This window comes from Betta splendens, chromosome 21, assembly GCF_900634795.4.
Source record: "Betta splendens chromosome 21, fBetSpl5.4, whole genome shotgun sequence".
Taxonomy (NCBI): domain Eukaryota; kingdom Metazoa; phylum Chordata; class Actinopteri; order Anabantiformes; family Osphronemidae; genus Betta; species Betta splendens.
In genome coordinates this window covers 12,004,117-12,013,186 of record NC_040899.1, presented here as the reverse complement: position 1 = coordinate 12,013,186, position 9,070 = coordinate 12,004,117, and positions in this window count along the sequence as shown.

Sequence of the window (9,070 nt, the reverse complement as noted above, 5' to 3'; positions counted from 1 at the left end):
ATGGATGAAACTCAGAGGGGCTGTATGTATCTACTTACCTGTGTGTGTATCACTACAGTACAGTTTCACAGGAAGACTTATTTTGACATTTCCTTTTCTGTAGAGATTGTCATAATTTTTGCTTGTTAAATATATTTTTTAAACAATTAGGTGAGATGGTGCATCTGCAGTATGTATTATAAATGAAATAAATGTCAGACAAACGTGGATCATCCAGTAAATATTTGAGCAGTAGATATCAGAGGTAGCTTGCACAGGTACAACTGATCTATCGGGAAAGCAGACTCCAATTCCCTTCTGCGTTTAATCTAGTCTTGTTCACACAAGTGGACACCAACATGTCCTCAGACTCTCTTATCTGACCAAAGTGACCGTTTGTTGTAAAAGCACAGCGGCGCTTGTTGGGAGAAATTGCACTCTTTTGACATGAGGTGCAAAAAAGAAACGGCATCTGGCCTCCCACAAAATGGCATCAAAGAGAAAGAAAAAAACCCTCTGCACAACCGCTACGCAAACAAACATATTTAATTGGGGTTTTCCAGTTGATTCGCCAAACGAAACACCACAGGTTGCCTCGGTTATGAGAGAGCCGCTCTGACAAATCGTTTTCACCAAGCTCATTTACAGCTGAAATGTTTCCTGCCTAATGTTCTTGTGGAAGGTGACCCCAAAAAACTGTCTAGGAGATGCTGTGGTTGGATTGTACAGTAGTTGACATAGAAAAATGTTTGACTTGACCTTTAGCTTAGACAAGTTGGCCAAATGTGCAGACACTAAAATATTTATTGTACATATTGTTGTCTCCGCAGACTTCTTACACTATATAATTCCATGTTTTATTCCTTGTGTTTTTAGTAATTTGCTCCCCGCTACATGTACAATTTGACCATGAAACAGACCGGTCGTATTTTTGACCGAAGATGATTAAAAAAATCTTTTCATTTGTTAAATTGGTTCTGGACATTAGACACACTGCCACCCAGCTATTCCATCTAAATGTAAAGAAGCCGTAAGCTGAACATGTCTAAAGGTAATGTTCAGGGGCATCAGGGGAATGGGGCCGCTCGCCTCCTTCACCCCTCCAGGGTGGCAGGGGCAGGTCAAGGGCTCAGATTGTCAGTGTTTATTAATGGGCCCTGCAGCAGATAGTGACAGCAGGGTGATCTCTGTGATGATGATGTCTTATTGCTTTCCATGAGCGCTCCCAGGTACATACATATTTATGACGCGCTGCCACCTTGACGCCAGCTAGAAATATCTGTTTAACACACAGCCTGTTGGAACGCTTACCAAAGTGGCGCCAGAACGAAACGAGCCTTCAGCGCTAATAGTTCCCGCTGCGTGCTAACCTCGCCAAACCACACAGTGACTTTCCTCCAACATTTACATTCAAGGTGGCAGCAGAATGTGAAAAATCATTTGTGTGCAAAAATGTGTGTGTGCGTGTTTGTGCATTGTGAAAGTGGAAATGCTATCATGATACAGGAAAAAAAAGCTGTGACAACATCAACCACATTATAAATCTTCACAGTACCAGTGTCAGCACTTCATGTTAATCAGATGGCTTTTTGACCACCAATTGAATTAATTTGAGCTAATTTGTATGACAGATTGATTTGTGACACTACACGGCTACGTATTAAATATTAACAGCTAACACTTCCCCAGGGACAGCTGGGATTTTAAAGGGCACCGCATACGCAGTCATTTAGATGATTAATATGGACCACTCGTGTTGATCAGACAGATTTGTTTTACTTGCTTATTCACGACTTTCCTCCATCCGTTCTTTTTTTTTTTTTGCTCAGCAACTTCTTGTGATACTCTTTTAGTCACACGGTGAGGAATCGAGGCACAGTCAATTAGTCAACTATTTATCAATCTGATTTTAGCTAATGAATGTTTTTCCTTTGGCTTTTGGAAAATGATTCCTTGGTTGTTTTTTCACTAACTGTGAGTTGAATAGATGAGTTCATTATCTATTGACATATGACATAAAGCTATTTTGCTGCTCGCTCATGTTTTTGTCACCGCAGTTGCTTTGTCTGTGCAGCATAAACGCATAAATAAATATTTCGTGAGAAAGTTTTTGGTCAAATAGCTGTTGACTCAAGCTCAAACCCAGAGCTCCGTCTTTGCCCTGGGAGCCTGCAAATTGTTTGCCACTTGATCTCATATTTTGGTTTGATCTGATCTAAGCTAATCTAATGACTTCTGTGGCTTGCTGCTTCTTCCTTTTGACAAACAGAAAATGTCTCTCTTGTGCAAATAAGTTGTGGGGCTCCTCCAGCGCGCAGGACGCTGTGATTTGTGGTGACAGAAGTTGAATATTACGCTAATACTGTATGGCACTGTAAATCCACAGCCTCATATCTGCTGCTGCTGTCAGATGTATTCTCAAGTTGTATTTCAGCGATGTCCCCTCAGCGCTGAGCCCACTGTATAGAGAAATAATGAGTGCTGTCTAGAGACAATGTCACTATTATTTTAGATCTCCCAGATCCCTCTTTCTCTCTCTATCCATGCACATTTCTCGGCGGTTTCTCCTCGCGTCTCCTCCGCTTTCACCGCATCTCTGGTTCTGTCAGAGACAGAGTCACACCACCCACTTTCAGGGTTGATTCATTTGTCTCTCCTTCCCCTTTTGTAAGCTGCAGCATTAAGATGCTGTCATCGGTGGATGTAGCATGTGTGAAATGTGCAAAGGCATCTGGTGAGAGGGGTTGCAGACACTTTGTGTAATGGCGCTTTAGAGAAATTGTGGCTTAATGGCAAATCCAAGAGCAGTCGTGAGGCATCTTACCATCTGTTCAGGTGTTCTGCACTTTTCTTTTCTATACCGTCTTACTGTATGTCACCTATTTGCTTAGTAGCCCCAGTCCTACCACAAAGCGTGTGCTGCAAATTGTGTTGTAGAAACGTACTGTTACCATTATTATACTAAAAAGCAGCAGTGTCAGCTGGGAGGCACCGAACTCTTGACCTCTCCTGGACTTGTACATTAAATTGCTGACTACATAGGTTCCCTGCTTTAATACTGTTTCTCTCCAAAGTGCTTAGTGAGTGGTCAGTCAGTATCAGAACATCGTATAAATAAGGTCTTTCTTGTTCAAACAGATAATGCAGTGATTTAGTAATATCCTCTCTTTACATTTGGGAAATGTACATAGGACATATTTGATATTTGTGCTTGAGAGGTTTGATGTTAATACCTTAACGCTGGAGTGTGGGTCATGTTTCACACTCCGACAGCCGCCTCGCAGAACTTGATCTTAAAACTACCAGTGTTTATGGTAGCAGCGACCACCTCTCGAAAGTGTAAGAATCCTGAAACATTTGAAAGATTTATTTTGAAAGATGAATTTCAGGCCCCTGTGCAGCGATCCCAAAGAGTAAACGGTGCAGAGCTGAAACAGCGCTGCCCACTGCTCCTAATGATAAAGGCTGGGTACGGCAGACTTCAATTTTGTTGAAGTGTACTGTATGTTATTTCTAAGGCCAAAAATTTGTGTTTGAGAGAATGATACACATTTGAAAGAGTTTCATTAACAGTAGTGTGTAGGCAAATAACAACTACCAGCTCCCACAATGTCTCAGTTACAAAATAGCGTGCAATTTGTTAAATACATTAACACCTTAGTCAAGGATGCAGTGAGGAAATTCATCATTGTGCCAAATGCTGAAATAGCACCTGATTGCCTCTCTGTTACTTGGAGAGGAGATATTATTTAGTCAGGCATCTGAAACGTAAATTACTCTCTGGGAATACACATTTACCTTTGTTTCTTCTTTTCCAAAATGTAAATGTGTAAATGATGTAAATAATAAATTTATATAAAATAACACATTATGGTAAAAGCTTCGTTTTAACATGGCACATTGTCTGTTTCTGCTTTTTATTGTAGCCTCAATTTGATGGCTTAATAATAAACAGGGTTATATTTGGGTCAGGTTTACTAAATCCTGTGATTTTAGTGCCGGAGCAAATGGCCATAACACAAAATGAGAAAACTCTGCAATATGCAAAACTTGTACCGTTGCTATACTGTATATTGTGAAATATATAAAAACAATCTGGATTTGTCCTCAGTAGAATTTCCCTCAATACAATGTATGAATGTGACTTTGAGTGATATCGTTCACAAGCACAGACGGAGGTAATTTAGTTCCTGCCTTATTTTGCTTGTTTTAGTGTAACCCAAGGCTATTTAGAATGGATCTATCCAAGTCCCCTAACTTAATCTGCCATTTATAGGCTTGGGGTGTGGGGGGTGAGGACAGGCACTGGGCTCTGTGATTGGGCAAAAAAGTAACCAAGGAAACCATACTGCTTTAAGTGTTGTAAATTGGTTTAAACTTGTTTATCCGTAATGCGAGTTGCGAGATGGTTGAGGTAAACATGATCAATCAGCAACCGTGTCACAACTCAATTTGTTTAGACACCGGGCTCCGCTCCTTCAGTTGCTGCGTTGGCCATGTGTTTTGTGTTTTTACTTTAACTGCACGAGTATATGGAAATTTGGAAGATAATTAAGGAAAGCATTTCAAAGGTAGCCTCATAAATAATGCAAATTCTGTGTTAAATGTCCCTGACAGCCAATGCTGGCGCTGCAGAACACGCACCCCAAGAAAGGCTGAGCTGGTGCATCTGGTCATCAGGTGCCTCCCTGAGAGCTAAAAATTGACAGGAATAGGAGACAGCCCAGAACAGATGAGGAAGCTTAAACGAGTAACACTTGCAATTAAAACCATTCTTATTATGACGCTATACTAAATAATTAGTAGAGAACTAAACTACTTAATGAATTTAAACCAGTTTGTGTTGTACTTTTGTACTGTTGCCCTCTTTCTATTTGACGCACAGTATATTGATAATCCAGATTTAATTGAATTAGTAATGAACTGAATTCAATTACAAACTAAATGATTGATGTTACAATAATATGACCTATGACCTGTGTAAATGTGTAGCTTGTTGGTGTTTTATTGGCAACAAAATGCAAAGTGCAGCATATAGTTATATTCCTGAAATAGCAAAAAAACATAATTAATCTACAAAAACTTTCAGTTTTACAAACATGTCAACAAAAGATACTAAGTATTTTTACATGTAGTGTCAAACATCCAGCAAATCCCTCCATGTGAAAATGATAATTACGAGTTTGTTATCGTTTCCTTTGCTGGACTTGTTTTTCTCCAGCCTCTAAAAGGTGTCTTTTGCACAGTCTAACACTTACTGAATGCACATAGTAGTCAGGCGCAGTCCCTGATTACATAATTACCTGCTTTACTTAATCAGGTGCTAATTTCACTCAGAGAGTGAGCGCAAGTTGAATGAAAGGGCACGGCACAAATTTCCCCTGCACTCTCATGTGCATAAATCTGGCCCAGCGTAGTGCTTATAGTGGCATTAGTGGGAAGAAACAGGTTGTCTTTTTTATCCCTGCCTTTCTTTGGAATGTGATGAGGCCTGATAAGTGTATTTATGTCTCCATTTATAGTAGCATCCAAACTAAACCACTTGTTGGAACCTGCCCTTTATTTTATGAATGGTTTTCTCATCCTCTGAGATTCTGCTAGAGTAGAGTTGTCATGTTCTCTTTTCTGCAAATGGCTACTTTATTTTATTTTTTAATGGTATGTGTGACGTAAACAAGTATAAGTGAACTACAGCTTAATCTGTCTCGTCTGCTGCTTGATTGACGAAATAACAAAAGATGCACATATGTAAACAGCCATACAGCAATAATTAGTTGGAACTTGTTAATCACCAAAGTGTTGTGTTCAAAAGACACACACACACACACACACACACACACACACACACACACACACACACACACACACACACACACACACACACACACACACACACACACACACACACAGCTTTAGCCTCCTAGGATCTGTCCCTCAAGTTAAGTAGCCCACTAAATGTCTGCTATTCCACCCAAAGCGTGCTCCAGCCGCTCCAAGCGTTGGTCGAGCCTGGAGAACTGTGACGGATGTGGGTGATGTCCCAGATCTCCAGGACTCTGTCTCCTTTGATATTCTTTGACTTGGGGGCTCGCATAAGCACATTGAGAGAAAAGTCAAGGTCACTCCCACTCTGTCGCTCAGGAACCTCATGAATATTATGATTAATCAGTCTTTTGCCTTGAATTAATAACAGACCAAGCGTTGTTGTGCCACAGCCTGTGGATTCAAGGCTGACTGTTGTGGAACTGTTTATGTTGCCGTCTGAAATGCTGCCATCCGCTTTTCACCATTAGCATGTACCAGCACTCCCCGATGACACGTCTCCCTCAAAACAGCAATCATAAGCTTTAACAGTACACCGTCACCTTAGATTGGAAGAACTAGACGTGACACAAGTTCATCAAAAAGCAAGGAGTGACGCCTAAAGTACAGTCTTTACTGAAATCAACAGACCTTCACCCAGTCTCAGTCTAATATGTCCAATCAGGGGAAACGGCAGATGTGACAAACAGACAATCAGACCTGCTCAGTGGATTACAACCGCTTTGATCTGTTTGTTATTGGAGCTGATTCAAATGGCCCCTAAATCTGACATTTGCAAACATGGGTATATATTTATTTAGCCCTTATTTATTGTAATATGGTGTGATTCAAGTAAAAATTCTTTTTTAACAGCTAATTATCAGTTTATTATTTTCAAAATAGCAACAGGTGGAGGTTTATGGTACAACAGGTGAGCTCTAATAACTAAATACTGTACAAGCATAACTATGAAATCACATGTAGAACAACATGTCTTTATTACAATATGTTTTTTTGGTCCTTTTCTTATTATTGTCAAGTAGGACAAGGAGCAGCCAATGTTTTGTTGCATCTAAACCACTGAGACTAATTAAAAGTGTGAATTAACGTTTCCCCCTCGAAGCGAACAGATCAGAAGGTCCCGTTCCACAGATGAAGACGACCCCTTTTTCCCGTCAGAGTGTTATTGGAGTGGAAACAGGGTCTCATCTGATGTTTTTACTGAATGTGAAAAAAAGAATTATATATATATTTGCTTTTTCTGCACATGCTTTCCTGAAATTGAGTTGTCCGTCCCTTCGGTGCTCTCTGAGTGGCTGACAGCTCCTGAGATGTCGAGGGAAAAGCTTGATGGGCAGCCGGCCGACGCGCATAAATATACAGGAGACAGCATTAATCTACTACTAAGGTCACATCACAAATAGTCCAAATAGGTCACATGTGGGTTGTCTGTGTCGATATGAAAACTGTGGAGAAACCTTAAGCTCGGCTTGAATATTTAGGGAGATTGGTAAATTTTTCATTCTTACGCTCATCTTCTACAGTATCAGTATTCATTTCTCTGTGAACTATCATATCAAGCTACACATACAGTACTGTAGCTAAGCACAAAATTAACATCTGTTGCCACACACATGCACTTTCTCAAGTTGAGCTGAAATGCAGACCTTTACCTATAATTATTTTTAGTCCTTTCCCTCGGTGTGAAAAAAGAAAATGGAATAGTCAGAAAAAAAACCCCAACAGCTTTATCACAAATGCTGACCTTTAATTACAAAACCTTTGCAGTGGGAGACCTTAGCTTTTACTTAAGTTGACATTTATAAATACCGAAATGTCCTCGTGAATTGCTTTTTGTTGAAGTCAATGTATTGTTGAGTGAGATAGCATCAGTCCATTTGTCAAATACTGTAGCCGTCGGCTCAGGGGGCTGGCAGGGTGCGTGCACAGGACAATGTATAGCTGTTCCGAACTGTCCATGTATGTAGAGGACAGATCTGTTAGCAAAGGGGCCTCTCCTATCAGTCACGGCGGCGATGGAAAGTCGAGATAAAGATGGTAGTCCTCCCTGCTCCCGTGTTTGTGTACCCGGGACAAGAAATCGATACAGCTGGTTTCAGAGGCTGTTTTACAGTCAGGGCACCTCTCAGCTTAAATGTTTGTCTGTTTTATTCAATGACACTTCTCTGCAAACTATTACCCACGGGGAGCGGAGAACAAACGTGAAACAAATAAACTAGCCGTCGAGCCGTCCCCGGCATTGTTTGCGCTTACAGATGGAAGCCGGATAGTGTGGAAATTTTCTTTCTGCGGTGTCAAAGCAAAATCTATCACGGCTAAGATCCGAGCCATTATATCACAGCCTCGGAGGAAATATTACTTCTCTGGCTGGCTTGTTTTATCCCTGATCTTTCTGTCCACCCATCATCGCAGGGATATGGAGGCATCTGCAGGGACACGCGCCTTCCATTGCCTCTCCCCTGATGAAAGAGGATTTCCCGTCTGATATGCAGTAAAGGTTATCTGGATCGCACTCGTGTTTCTGTATAACATGCACTGCCAAGCAAAAACAGGAAAACATTTCTCCCCCTAAAACTCATTTCAGCTGGGCTTTTCATTATTACCCACACGAACATACTGCACTTATGTGACCATAATTCTCCTTTCAGTGAGCACAACACGCTCAACATCTCCGGTGCCTTTTGCTCTGAAATGAAAACAAAATCTCTTGGTGATTCCGAGAAAGCTTCAGGGTACACATTAAGCTCCTTCCTACTGTATGTGGGACTGAGGTGGAAGTACTGTATGGAGGAACATTAGCTGGAAAGGAATGCTAATAATTGGAGGTCTGCAAAGAATCTCCCACAGCAGAATGCTCCCAGAGATTAAGAGTGGAGCAGGACACCAATGTGCTTTTGCACTTATCCAGATTATTTTAGGAAATTATTTGCTGCAATTTCCGCCAGCTTCTTTAAAACCATTCTTTCGTCTCCTTATCTCTTTTCTTTTTTTTTTTTTTGCTTCGTGACAGCCAGTAGACCCTTCGTTTTATTTCTAAAAGGATTTTTCACCACCATTTTACAGCCAGGGGTCATTTTAAAAATGTGACGCACAATGTCAGATAGTTCAGATCCATCTAATGTCAATGTCCTTTTCTCTTTTTGTTTATCACTTGCTTTTATTCATTTTGTGTTTATTGAGTTTATTAAGTCCAAATGTCCAAACAAAAGATTTGTGCATGTGCAATCCTACAACAACACAAAAATGTCTTGTACTGTAGTAAGTAAAA